The sequence below is a fragment of the Dama dama genome, chromosome 9 (assembly GCF_033118175.1).
Source record: "Dama dama isolate Ldn47 chromosome 9, ASM3311817v1, whole genome shotgun sequence".
In the NCBI taxonomy this organism is placed as follows: domain Eukaryota; kingdom Metazoa; phylum Chordata; class Mammalia; order Artiodactyla; family Cervidae; genus Dama; species Dama dama.
The window spans coordinates 69,592,268-69,607,219 of NC_083689.1; the positions used below are offsets into that span (position 1 = coordinate 69,592,268).

The window sequence follows — 14,952 nt, forward strand, 5'->3', positions numbered from 1 at the left end:
CCATGGCCATTGCTATACTCCTAAGGCGCATTAGAGGGTGGTAGGAGGACTTGGTACAGAACTGAGGTGAAGAGAAGGAATAAGAGTAGTGGGGGCCACAAATCTTGGGAAAGGTCCTGAGTCTACTAAGAGCTGAATCTCAGTTTTTCCAACTGTAAAATGGGATCAGATGCCTGTCAAGTGTTTTCTCTCACATGCTATTGTTTTTTTTCATTCTCAAACTCTATTTCTTTATGAAAGTCTTAAAATCTTTCTCTCTCCTTTGTCTTTTCCTGCACCTTTCTCTTTACCTTTTCTCTGAACACAGTCTAGGCAGCCGCCTCCTGACAAAAATACAATTCCCTAAACTCAATTCCAGTCATCTAACAGGGGCATATTGAATGAACAAGACACCATCATACACCTGTGAACCCAAGGAGTGGAGGGTTATTGTAAGCAAGAAGCAGCGCAGTAAGAAAGAAGAGTGGGAGGGGGGATGATCTTGTAGCAGAGGGAGAATGATTACACTGTGAAGTGAGCTTAGGTTTTGAGGTACACAAACCTGGACTGTGACCCCGGATGTGTGACCTTGGGCAAGTTACATCCTGTCCATGAGCCACAATTATGTCATCTTTAAAATGAACATGGTAGCATCTACCTCATAGTATGTTGTGAGCTTGTTCTTAGAACGTCCTTAGCTTGGTGCGTTGCACATGGTAAAGACTTAAGTATGTTAGCTGTATATATTTAAAATTAGTTCCACATGAGGCAAACTGGCAAAGAAGGAAATAGGCATAACAGATGATAAAATGAAGCACTGAGACAATCAGCAGAGGAGTTTTATGCTGAATGATCCAGGTTATTTTTTCCTTGTCACCTTAATTTCTCTGAAGATTCCACTGTCCTTTTTCTTTCACCTTTGCTACCACACAGAAAGGTAATCATCTTTCTTATGGTTTCAGATTCCTTTTGTCAAGTGTGAACTGTCTTCTATAAAGGAAGTCATGTAAGCTGTGACCTGTTGAGCAAGTCTGCAGGCCTGGGGGAGGGGCGTGTCACCACGGTTCACTAAGGGTATAAATCCTGTGAGATTGGTTTGCTCAGAATCTTTGCTGGTTGTTGTCTCAGTGGAACTCTGGGTATGTAGGTGGATATGGAAGTGGTAGCTTTATTCTTCTTTTTAACCAGTAATGCAGTGGCACCTATTACAGCACGCACAGTTTCCTGATAAAAACCATATCACTGGGGATTAGAAATTCCCTTCTTGTTCAGACCACAGAGCCTTGTCAGGATCAGACTTGACAGGATTGGACTCTCTGATGATTTCTCTGAATCTCAAATAATATATTTTGGAATTCCTAGAAACCCTGCCATTATTTCCCACGGTCAAAATATTTAAGCACTGAAACTGGTCTCATAAAGCTCAGAGTAAATAAATATCAAAATGAGCTCTTTTCTCCACTCCATCATTCCCACTACCCTGTTGTCCCAACTCCAGTTGGGGTTGTGGTTCTGGGCCGGCATAGTCAGTGAAGGAATATGCTTCAAACCTAGAGATGCCTGTCCTTTGCTTCCTTTTCTTACCTGTAGCTGTCTTCTTTACTGTTCTATACCCTTTCTAGCTCTTTCCTTCTGTGTTTTTATTGCTTTCCTCTTCCCAATGCCAGTTTCTTTCTTTCTTTCTTTGTTTTTTTCTTCTGTTTGTTTACGATGTTTACCAAAGTCATCTGCTTCCCTCAGTGGGAAGGAGTGTTGGCAACAGACCAGAGTCTGGACAGCAGAATTTTTACCACATGATGACAAACATTACCTCCTAGGCTGGCTGTGACCTACAGAGGTTTGTGGTCTCCCTTTTGTCACTGGTGAAGCTAATCCTGGTGTTTCTTAGGCCAAGAATGCAAATACCAGGTCCTAAACTGGCAATCCAGGGCTGGCCTCTGGACACATTTTGACTCATGAAGTGTTTTTTGTTGTTGTTTACATCCATTTAGTTACAAAGCACTTACATGTACTGAGGTATTATGTACAAATTTAGATCTCTAGATTATGTAGAAGAAGTTGGAGAATGGCATCCCTGGCCTGATTTCTCATGGTGCATCAGTTGGGAAAATGAGCAGTGTTTGTTGTTTTGAGAAGGCGCATGTCCACTTCATTCACTGATCCTGTCTGCCTTCTGTGACATCAGTAAGCTCTCAATAGTGTGTCTCATCTGAAACACAGAATATAGAAAATCATTCAGTTGACCATTTTTTTCAGTTCTTTCAAGGGTGGTACCTACAGTATATTCTAGATACTTGAAAGAGAAGTTAAGACATCATGCCTTTATTCTCTCAGAGGACACCATCGAGATGGGCTAAGTGTCCATTGGGAAGAAATATAGTGGAACAGCATAGTGGCCAAGAGCATGGATCTCAAAGTTGGACATTCTTTGGAATCACCACCACATAGAATTGCACTTAGGATTAAAAATTTCAGTTGTGATGGAAATTAGAGTAATCACTGCCACTGGGGGTGAGGATTGATGAGGAAGGGACATAAGGGAACTTTCTAGGGTGATGGAAGGATTCCCTGTCTTGAGTGAATTTTTTTTATACAGATTTATAAAAACTCGAGCTGCATAGTGAGTATCAGTGTGTTTGACTAGTTGTAAGTTGTACCTCAGTAGACATATATACATATGAGCATGTGTATATATAAACATGTGTGAAGGCATGCAAAGTGCGTAATAACTTTTAGCTGTTACTGTTATCCTGCTTCTTTCTGGACACTTTAATTGTTTTTTAAAGAAATAATCTTTTAAAAATTATTTCTTGACTAAAAATGAGATGAGATTTTTCATTTCAGACCACAGATTTTAGTGCAAGTATATAAGAGCACAGGTAATAGCTCAAGATCCTTGCCAAACACAATTGTCAAGGGATAACCTTATGGGATCAATGCTTATTTTTTGGAACTATTGAATCACTATAGAAGGGTGTGCCTAATTTGTTGCAGCTGTTTTTCATGATGCTGTAAAAATATATGGGTTTCAGAGAAATATCAAAGATAATTTATTACCTGGGTGAAAAATGCCTGTACTTAGAGTAACATGTGCCCTGGCTGAGATACAGTGGTCACTCAAAAAGTTTATGAAGAATTGTCTTAAAATTAGTATCTGTGTTGAGAAATTTTAGCTATAACTGTTACAAAAATATGTTCTTAATTAGTAATCACACTTTTCTGACCAGATATACACACATATCTGAAAGCATTTAACATGAGAACTAGAACAGAGTTTTCACTCAGGCACTCTGGGTTCAGATTTTTGCTGAATGACTTCAAGTAGGTTGCTTAAACTCTCTGTTTCTCAGTTGCCTTAACTGTAAAATCAGGATAGTAAGTTTATGTCTATGAGAATTAAATAGGTTCAGTATAGCATTAGAACAGAGTCTAGTACACGGTAACCATCATGCAAGTATTTATCATCAGCTTTGTATTCTTTGTGTTAGGAAACCTGGTTTTGTTGCTATTTGCTTTTGGGTATTGTTCAAAAGGCAGTTGAATGTTTGTTGATGAAAGTGATGTCAAATAGATGTTTCAGTTGAAAAGACTAAAGCCTGAACTTTGTGGGAAACATGATGGTTTTCAATTCAGCCATCTTCTGACTAACTTACTCTGTGACCTTGATGAAGTCGCTTCACTTCCCTGGACCTAGTTTTCTCACCTGTAACTGTGACTTGAACTTTATGTAGTCTGTTTCCTTCAAGCGCTGTGTCTCAGTCTTTGATCTTACATGTCTGAGTCGTGTTCATTATTTTATTGCACAGCTTGGTCCCCAAGTCACAGAAGCTCTGTAGTGGCCCAACTGCAGTCATCGTCGTCTGGTTCTGATCAGAATCATCCTTGAGGATATGAGAAGCACTGGGTTTATGTACCATAGCGTAGCTGAAAAGGTTGTAGAGGAGGCCACGATGGGTGGGTGCAGTGCCCTTTGCCTGTGAAAATGACACTATTAAATTTGCTATCAGTATTTAAAATTACTTTTTTTGTTTAGGGTGTTCAGTTCATGTTCTTTCCTGGTTCTCAGTGCAGTGTCTAGGAGCATGTTTAGAATGATGTATGAGTGGCATGCAGAGCCAGATCTTCCCTGACTATCAAGGTTCCTTCATGTCTTTGCTCAGATACTGCTTTTCCCATAAGGTCAGCCTTTCTCATGCTTTTAAAATTTGAACCTGCCCAGCTCTCCACCCCCAGCACTGCTTATCTATGAATTTTTCCTGTCTTTTTATTTTTCGATCTTTTATTTGTAGCCCCCATTCTCTTAGAAAATAAGTTTCAAACATAGTTTTCATGTTGTTTAGCTAACTCTCCCATCATGGCCTCCTGCCACTGCCTTGAGATTAGGAATCTGTGGCTTTGCTCATCAATGTGTCCTAAATGCCTCGAGTAGTGCAATGGGAGGACCTGAAGGAAAACACAAATTTGTCAGGTGGTAGCAGTACATATGCCCTTTTAAAATACACCCCATGCTAAATATATCTAAATGGTAATTCTAAATGTCTTGCATCCTTTTCAGCAAAAGTTAAGCCTTTGCCTCATTCTATGTTTAATGGAAGGAAAGACAGAAATTGAGTCCAGACCCCAACCAACTTACTAGTTAGGAGCCCTTGAGAACATCCCATCATTCCTTAGGACCTCAGTATCTTAATTTATGAAATAGTTTTAATAAGATTGATCCCCTAGAGTGTTGTCAGGAATGTATGAGCTAATGTATCTGATAATGCCTAGTACAAATAGGTATGTGTGTTTCACAAAGATATTTCTGTCTGAAACGACCTCAACTGACACCTCACACATCTAAATCTCTAGGACAGTGAGAATGAATGTTCATAATTATACTGAAATATCTTCTAATTCATCAGAGATAAGGATTTTGAATTTAAATATAAAGTGTTTTGTACTTTGGAGAAAGTCTTTGATGATAATATCTACACAACACCCACACACACTCAAACCTACCTTAACCTAGCAATTCAGTGTCTCAGGTCTTCTCTGAGAGGTCTGTTGGGACACCTGTGAAACCTGTATAACCCATTCCTGTGGCTTTACTTATATGCAGAAAACTTACACATTTCATTTCTGAGCCCTGTCTTCCCCCTGAATTCCAGATTCATTTCTGAGTGCCTTTGTGACTCCACCCCCATGGATTTTTCTGTGCATTTCAAAACCGACATGACTAAACAGAGCTCTATCTGCCCGCCCCCTCCTTTGACTCCATTCTCCCCCTGCTCCACAAGCCACTGGTCTCCCACAGTTCTCCATCCTGATAAAGGGCACTATCATTCACCCTGCTGCTCATGCCAGAACCCTAGCATTCTCCTTGACTCCTGTCCTTTACTTACACATGCTCTCTGTCTTGGGAAACAGCAAATTCTCTTAGCTCTACTTTCTAAATATAGCAACTGGTCACATTCTCACTCAGCCTCTATCCAAATCTGAGCTACTGTCACCCTCTTTGGGTGACTGCAGGAGTCACAAGCCCCCAGTTTCTCTGATGGCATTCCTGTCCCCTGCAGTATGTTCCTTAGAGAATGAGAAGAATTCCAAAGGGAAAATCTGATCACTCTTATGCCCTGGTTCTCTGATAGTTACTATCACAGTCAATGTCATACCTGTGGTGTTACTGTGGCCTATAAGACCCAAGGTGCAGCCCTTCTGCCTGCACTTCCAAGCTTACTTTCAGACACTCTCCCCTGTGTATGCCCTGATGTATCCACACTGTTCTTGAAACATGCCAAGTGAGCCCTTGCCTCGGGGCCTATACACCTGCTGGTATTATTTCCTCCGACTGGAGTGCACTCCCAAATGTCCTCATGCTTTACTCTCTTGCTTGTTCATGTTTTTCCCTCAAATATTTCTACCACAGAGAGGCTTCCCTGACCGTCCTACAGACAAGAACTTCCCCAGTCTTTGTCCCCTGCTCTGGCTTTACGTTTTTATTCATAGGACTTCTCCCAAGAGTAAGTATGACAAGTTTAATATTTGTTTGTCTGTCTATCATTTCTTCTACTAAAATGTAAGGACCAAGAAGCAGGGATTCTGCCTTTTACTGCTTAATGACTACTGCCGGTGCATAGCAATACCCAGTTAAGTATTTATTTGTTTAAATAAGCACTGGTATCAGAAAACTAGTGGAAACAATCTATGTTCACCCCCCAAAATTGGTTAAGTTAAATATCATGTACCATACAATTTTAAGCTAACTTAAAAAACAGATTTTTGTGTTTTTTATTGGACTATCACTGAGCTAGCTAAGTAAATCAAGTTAGATTGGGAACAGTAAAGAATGAAAATATCCCCTTCTTTTTGTAAAAAAGAAAAATTTAAATGTGAGTATGGATGCTTTGAGTGTACATATTGCATAAAGCCTGCATGTGTATTGAACATTTATATAGGGATAAGAAAGAAGTTGGTAATAGTTGCCTCTGTGGAGAAAGGCTGAAAGCGTAAATGAAAAAGAGATTTTAACTGTATCTCCTTCAGCTCTTTTAAATATATGCACTTGTCTAATTTTTTTTTCAGTAAAACTGTTCAACTCTTAACCTGTTCAAATTCTTGAAAAACTAGAAGATGTAATACCTAACTTATAATTAGTCCAAATATTTATTTAAATAGGAAATGCCATTCCTGGATAATTTTATACAAATAGACATTCACTTTTCTGGGCAGATTTTACAAGTAAAAAATGTTGATTGTTAAATCAAAGCTAAAAGTACAGTGTTGTTACAATTGTCAAAACTGTGTCAAACATTAGCAATCCAAGACTAAAACCTTGTATGGATGGCTGAGTGAAAACAACCTTGAAAGCAGATCATTTTAAATCTGAAACCTCAAAAATTAACATGTCTAATGTAAAATTATTTATGTGCCAGAATCATCCAAAATGACTCAGATTTACAATAAATTCTAGAAACTGTAATGAACCTGGGAGAGGACTTGCTTATGCTTGCTATTTATATAAACTGGTTACAGTTGTAAACAGTGATGTAATCCCTGTTTACTTTTAAGTGTTCTGGAAATTCTAACATGCCACAGCAGCATTAACCCTAGCTCACTTGGTTTGTATCATTTATTTCTAAATAGCTGAATGTATTTATTGGTCAGCCATGTTAATTCTGAACTATTACTGTAGGCTGAAGCAGAGTATAGTTAATCCACAATGTCTGTCTGCAAACCCCTCTCTCAACTCTTTGATCTGAGTTCATTCAGTGCCCACCCTGCTGACTGTCCTGCTTCCGTTGAGGATGCTCTTAAGGCTGAGATACTTGCTTCTGTCCCCTGCCAGAAAACTTCTAACTCTAGGTCTCACTTGAGTTGCCCCTTGATCAGGGGGCTTCTATGACCAGCGTAGGTCACCCCCTACTCTCTATCAGGGAAAATGCCTTGTTTACTTCCTCCCACCTACTCTAGTTCTAATGGTTTCATCCATTTACTTGTTTACTGTCCACCTGTCTCATTAAAAATACAAGCTTAGTAAAGACGGACATACCCTACTTATCCTTTTGGAGACCTGTATAGCCCCAGGCTCTACTGTGGTAACTGGCACATAGTTGTTAGTTGCCCAGTAGTGTCTGACTCTTTGTGAGCCCATAGACTGCAGAACTCCAGGCCTCCCAGTCCCTCGCCTCCCTGAGTTTGCCCAAGTTCATGTCTGTTGCATCGGTGATGCCATCCAGCCATCTCAACCTCTGATGCCCTCTTCTCCTGTCCTCAATTTTTCCCAGCATCAGGAAAGAACAGAGTCAGCTGTTCGCATCAGGTAACCAAAATACTGGAACTTCAGCTTCAGCATCCATCCTTCCAATGAGTATTCAAGGTTGATATCCTTTAAGATTGAGTGTTTTGATCTCCTTGCAGTGCAAGGGACTCTCAGGAGTCTTCTCCAGCACCACAGTTTGAAGGCATCAATTCTTTGGTGCTATGCCTTCTTTTGGACAAGGAATTGGCAACCCACTCCAGCATTCTTGCCTGGAGAATCCAATGGACAGAGAAGCTTGAATGGGCTGGGGTCCATAGGGTCACAAATAGTCATACATGACTGAAGTGATTTTTCATGCACGCATGCCTTCTTTACCTTCCACCTCTCACAACTGTACAAACCTTTGTCAGCAGAGTAATGTCTCTGCTTTTCAACACAGTGTTTATGTTTGTCATAGCTTTCCTGCCCAGAAGCAATCATCTTCTGATTTGATGGCTGCAGTCACCATCCACAGTGATTTTAGAGCCCAATAAGAGGAAATCCGTCACTGCTTCCACAGTTTTCCCTTCTATTTGCCATGAAGTGATGGGGCTGGATGCCATGAGCTTAGTTTTTTTGGTTGTTGTTGTTTAATATTTAGTTTTAAGCTGACTTTTTCACTCTCCTCCTTCACCATCATCAAGAGGTTCTTTAGTTGCTCTTTGCTTTATGGCATTCGAGTGGTATCTGCATACTGAGGTTGTTAATGTTTCTCTTTTTTATCTTGATTTCTAGCTTGTAAACTCATCCAGCCAGACATTTCTCATGATAAATAAACAGGGTGACAACATAGTAGATGGTCACAATTTTTTTTCTGTTGAAAAATAGACTGGGATTGGGGTTCCCTTCACCTGCCAGGTCTGTGTTTTGTTATGTTTCTTTTTCCCATGGTATGTGACCATACAGAGAATTGCACTCATTAGCACTCCCATAAATCCCCTTATGGAACAAGACACTATGAAGCCTGGGGAGGGTGGGAGGGTGGAAGAGTCTGGCAAGCCTTAATAAAATGCCTCCCAAAGCCTCCTTATCCTCATCTCTACCCTATTAGTAAGTGGATCATGGCCCATAAAATTTTACAAGCTAAAAAGAAAAAGCTTCAAGAAACTTGATAGAACTGATGTGTCTTTAGAAATTTTATTGATTTTTATTTAAAATCATCCCTCAAAATATTATCATTTTCCACAGATGACTGATAATGCAGATACTGTAATGGTTTTCTAGATATCTCTTTTATTTGGGGAGGAAAGAAAGAAAATATTTGTTCTTCTCCTGATGAAGAACCCAACTGAAACAAAAACATTGAACACAGAAAGTGATGGTTTCTAATAGCATTCTTCTAGAATAGGAGTTCAGCCTCATGAAGGAGGCCAGCTGTGTATGTTTCTGCCCAAAGACCTTCCATCATCCTTATATCAACTGGTAAAATATAGGAACGAGAGCAATATAAGGTTTTCTGGTAACTATCTGGTATCTACTATAAATAGATTTAGGAAGGGGAGTGAACATGGGTATGACCACTTGAGTATGATAAGGCCAGTTTCTGTGTTAAGATGTCAAAGGCTTGTCAAAGTCATTGGATTTAACACTTTGAGACTCAGTGTAGAAGAGCCTTAAGCTAGGCATATAATGTGACTTCCTGAATTGGGAGAGCAACAGCTACGGGACCAAGGTATCACTTAGGCTGAGCTTGGCTCAAGGATCTTTGTGAAGACTTCATAGTGATCATGGCCTTTGTACAAATCATATGGCTCCTGTGACTGCTGTTGGGCCTTTGTGAGGTCATTGGAAAAAGTCTTCATGCTAGCCAAGTCGCCAAGTCTTGGTAGTGTGATCAGTGACAGAAGTGAAACCAACCACACAACCAGGAAGTTCTGCACAAGTCCAAGTCATAAAAACGGATGCTGTCCTTGAGACTGTCACATTAAATGAGTGTCCAGATCATTATTTCGGTAATACTGCATGATCCTGTGTCTGAAAATTTGAATGTGTGAGACCATGAGGTTACAGCTCAAAATCAGGCTTTTAAAATACCCATCCAGAATGATTTTCTTTGGAAATTCCATGTCTATTATTCTTGGCAACTATTTAATTAGCCATCATTATGGGTGATTTTTATATTATGACATTGCCCTGATGATTGGCAGTTCCTCTTTATTAATAACAAAGCAACTCAAAGTTTACAACATTTGTTCTCTGGGAATTGTAATCCTATTGCATTTTGTGTGCAAAGAAACAAGGTATCTTTAAGTCACCTGGATTTGTTTATGAACAGGTGAACATTGAAAATAGCCTCATGAAGGAGTAAAGTAATGCTTTGGAATTAATCCTACCTAACATCAATATAGTTGCATGTGCCTTAGGTAAGGGAGAAAAGTTGTATAAATTTTCATTCTTTTCCTTCTGATCTTATAGCTGTTTAGTTTTACTGAAGGATATCCTTTGCTATTTAGCATTGGCTTGATTTTTATTTGTGCATTGAATAAATGTATGCTATTATGGGGCTTCCCAAGTGGCACAGCTGGTAAAGAGCCTACTTGCCATTATAGGAGACTTGAGAGACACAAGTTCAATCCTTGGGTCAGGAAGATACCCTGGAGGAGGGCACAGCCACCCACTCTAGTATTCTTGCCAGGTGAATCCCATGGACAGAGGAGCCTGGTGGGCTGTGGTCCATAGGGTCGCAAAGTCAGACACACTGAAGTGACTTAGCAGAGCAAAGCATGCTATTATATGTAATTTTGCAAACATGTATAATTACATTATTGAAAATATTCAATTTTTGAGAATTTTTGATGCATAATTGGTATAGATGGAGGGAAAATTAAGATGGTCAATCACATCAAACAACAAATATTTATTTTGTACCTATTGTGGTCTAGACATTGCTATACTATTATAAATCAGCTTTTTACTCCCTTGCTTTAGATTTGGCCTTTGGTTTTCACCGACTTTTCAATAACATTTGGATCTCTTATAACTATCTCCAAGGCCCAGCATCATCTGACTCCAGCCAGCATTTCAGCCTCATCTCATGCTCTTCTCTGCTTCACTCAATACAATGAGTCACACAGACCTTGTCCACATTGGGACCATTGCCTTTGCTTTCCTTCTTCCTCCTGGAATCATTCTTTTCCCCCTTCCCTTACTTTGGTGTCTTTTATTGTCCTTCATATCTCAGCATAAATGTTGCATCCTTAGATAGTTCTCTCTAAATGAATCTTGAGTCTATATAAAATAATTTTCATCCTGTGGTAATCTTTTTCACATTACTAGATATATTTCAGTGTAGACACTTTACATGGTTCACTTTGTCTCTTTAAGCACTTGCTGTTCAAAGTCCCCTAACACTCAGCCTGTGAGCTTCCTGAAGGCAAGGTAAATCATCCTTGTGATATCTTGACTCTGTGCAGTTTATAGAATTTGTTTGATGAGGGAATAGAAGGATGAAGACATTTAGAGAGGTTTAACTTGAGATGGAAGCTGAAGTGAAAGTGATAAGTTGAGTTTAATATTCATAGAATTACAGAATGAAAGTGTAACACTGGCCATTGTCTCTGAGATGGGAGAGATAACACTGACTCATAATGTGAACTTAGGATAAAGAGGCAGAGAGGAGAGTTTGGAAAGACAGAAATCAGAGACAGAAGGAAGGCGCCCTGGGATAGAAGTGTCATGAATTCTAAAGAAGGACAAGGTTTCCAGGGGAGAAGCAGATGTTGGTCAATACCCAAAGCTTCAGCAGGTCCAAGGAAAGGATATTGAATTTTGACCAGGGACATAATTAGTGATTTTTGAATGGGCCATTTCAGTAGATATATAAGAATATGAAGTTTTTAGTATTTGTCAAGGGCCTGGGGACCCTGGGCATCAATGAGAGTAAAATTAGGCAACATGTGGAAAAAATTACAAAGGTAAGCTAAGATTGTGTTTAATGACAAAGAGATTTGTGCACAAAACACTGAAGACTGCAAAAAATGTTATACTCAGTACACTGCTAAAGAGGATGATGGAAATGAAAGCTCCAGGGTAGGAATGCAGCGAAAATGTGAAGGATGGGAAAGCATGCCTTTAGCATATGGGAGGGAATGGGTAATCTGGTGAGAAGTAACAGAAGTAGAGGTAAAGGTGGACCCTGGGATGCTTTTTTTGTGTTGGATGTAAAGTTGGGTTCTTGAAACATGGTCCTTGGGCCTTTTGTATCCAGAATCAATTTTGATGCTGCTAAAAATACAGATTTCGCTAATGTGCCTACATCTTACCAAAGTGATTATTCCGTGATGCAAAGCCTATGAATCTGCATTTATAGTTTGCCAGGGTGGTTCTTGCACATTCAAAAGTCAGAAAATCCCTACCAGTGGAATGTAGATAGTTGTACCTTTTATCAAGCTCCCTGGTGGCTCAGATGGGAAAGAAATCACCTGCAATGCAGGCAACCCAGTTTCCATCCCCTGGGTAGGGATGATACCCTGGAGAAAAGGATGGCTATCTACTCCACTCTTACCTGGAGACTTCCACAGACAGAGGAGCCTGTCCGTGGGGTTGTGAAGAGTCGAATACAACCAAGTGACTAACACTTGCGCTTTTTTCACTTTTCCTGAGCTCAGCTAAGCAGTGATGTATTATGATGGTATTCTACTGAAGTTTTGGTGTATGCTTGAGGTTCTTTATGGGAGGGACCAGAAGACTCTCCAGGTTTTATGAAGCCTGAAACTTAAATAAATTGTGGGACTATTTTAAGGAAAACAATATTAGAAATACAAACTCAAGTTTATAAAGATGACCATGTACTTAAAATGAGAAAGGGACTTAAATTTTTAATTTTTAAAAGCTGAACTGTTATAAAATCCAGAAAAATAACATTCATAATTATGTGTCTGACATACTTCTTCTACAGTTTTGGTTGCATATCCTTTGATTGCCTCTTAGTATGACAACTCTTGTCATACACAAGTTATATATGGTACTATCACTTTCTGTACGGACAGTAGAAAGGTAATTGTCTCCTATTCCAGTTTCAATAAAACTTAAAAAAATACTGATGTTTGTGAAGCATATAGCATGCAACTTTACTTACAGAATACAGACAGTGCACATACCCTGAAAACACAAGAATTCTGATTCTCTTTTCCATGGTTCCCATAGAAAAAGGAAAACTGTGGGGAACATTTGTTTTCTGTGCTGCATTGAGTGTATTCTTAACAGGATAGAATTTCTCTTTTGACTGGGTGTCAATGAAAACTGAATTCTATGCTTGAAATTTTAAATAACTGATGATTAGGAAGAAAACAGTCTCCGGCTAGCTTCTGGCTCCTCTGCTATCCCCGTGTATCTGGGGCTTGCCGTCAGAGGACATGTTTATTTACATGACCACGTGTCCTTTGGTCCTGTACCTTCATGATGCCATGCTTGGTGAGTTGGCATCAAGAGTGGAAGGAGAATTCCTGGAAGACATTCTTACACAAGGGGAGCTGGCATAATGTACCTCTACAGGGAAGTGGCTACAAATCATATAAATACATATCATCTAAACTATGTGAACCCCCCAATTCAGATTCCTCTTATTTGGACCTTCAAAATGCATGTAAATCTGTCAGAGCCACCAAAAATAAAGGGAAGTTGAAAAAGACAGCCTTTTTCATCTTATTTTAGTTGATTTTACAAAAAATGTGTGATGAGGTTAATACACTACCAGGGAGGGCCCCTTTGAAGGCCGTGGAAGAGACTGGACGAGGGAGAATCTGAAACTACAACTTCGTTCCCTGTGCAGCAGATTTCTTTCAGGAAGGACCAAAAGAAACACAGATTGGAGTCTGGATTGCCTCTTAAATTTTTATTATTTCAACATGTTTCAGGTTTTTTTACTAGAAAATTCAATATACTCAGCTTATCTAAATTTTCTTCTTCTAAGCAGAATTATTGATAACAGATGTATCCATTACCTTATTGTTTTGCTGGCAACACTTTGTATTTTTTTTCTTTTAAAAAACTTTGTTGGAGTATAGTTGATTTATAATTCTGTATTAGTTTCAGGCGTACAGCAGAGTGAATAAGTTATACATAGATCCACTCTCTTTTAGTATATTTCCCCATAAAGGTCATTACAGACTATAGCGTTCCCTGTGCTACACACTAGGTTTTTATTAGTTATCTATTTTATATATAGTATTGTCAATTCCAAGTTTCTCCCTCTCCCCTTTTCCCCCTTGGTAACCATAAGCTTGTTTTCTACATCCATAACAGAATTTCTGTTCTGTAAATAAGTTCATCTGCACCAACTTTTTTAGATTCCACATATAAGTTATAATCATTTGTACAAAATGGGTCCCTTTCTCCCTTGCTTTCTCCTTCCCTCCCTCCTTCCTTGAATTGCAGACTGGAATTTTTTTTTTTTTTTATGTGACTCCTTAAGGTAGGCTGGTAATACGGTTCAGACCCAGGAGTCCTCATGACATGCATAATCTGCCCCTACACTGTGTATCCGAGAATATAGGTTCTGATCCCCTCTCAAGGGTCACTACTTTGGCTTGCTGGCTTTTAGCTCCTCAGCTGGTCAGTTCACACTGGGGCAAAGTTAGTGGTTTCTAGGAGTCCAAAGGGTCTGCAAAAGTGCTTCAAGGGTGGCCAAGTCCTCACTCTTCCTTTAAGCAGAGGAGCTCTGCAGTTTCATATGCTAGACTTTAAGATATTTTTACTTTGAAATAGTTGCATTATGAAAAAGGAAATTTATAACTGATTCACTTTGCTATACAATTGAAACTAATACAACATTGTAAATAAACTGTAATCCAAACAAATTAATTAAAAAAAAAAAAAGGCAGCGGCAGCAAGGAAGGCATCTGGCTTAATAAAAAACAACCAAACAAAAGGGGCATTTTTTAGATTATTTGTCCCAAATGCCTGGAATGACTTGAGGAGCTTTCCAATTCCATTGTAGCACTCAGAATTTGATTTTGTATCGGTTAAAAGCTTGTTTGGGGTTCTACTGCTTAATCAGGGTTGAGCCATTATTCTAGGTCAATGGTATGTAACCTTGTCTACACTTAAGTATTATCTGGGGAACTTTTAAAACTTCTAATGCCTGGGTCTTACCCTTGTGATTATTATTTTGTTAACCTGAGTGTAGGTGGTTTAAAAGCACCACAGGTGCTTCTGATGGGCATCAGTATTGTGAACCCTAAGTGGAGATAGTCATT

At 39.3% G+C, this 14,952-nt stretch overlaps 1 protein-coding gene across 4 annotated transcripts in view; it reads left to right on the forward strand.

Annotated features, from left to right (window-relative positions):
• SGCD (sarcoglycan delta) overlaps window positions 1-14,952 on the forward strand; it is a 660,276-nt gene that overhangs the window by 231,213 nt on the left and 414,111 nt on the right. The window contains exon 1 of one of the 4 annotated variants that reach the window (XM_061151818.1): window positions 5,877-5,978. The exons of 2 other annotated variants lie outside the window; for them this stretch is intronic. The gene's annotated coding sequence lies outside the window, so the exon portion shown is untranslated. Of the gene's footprint in view, window positions 1-5,876; window positions 5,979-14,952 lie in introns of those variants that run through there. One more of the 4 variants, XM_061151817.1, reaches the window with a different exon arrangement.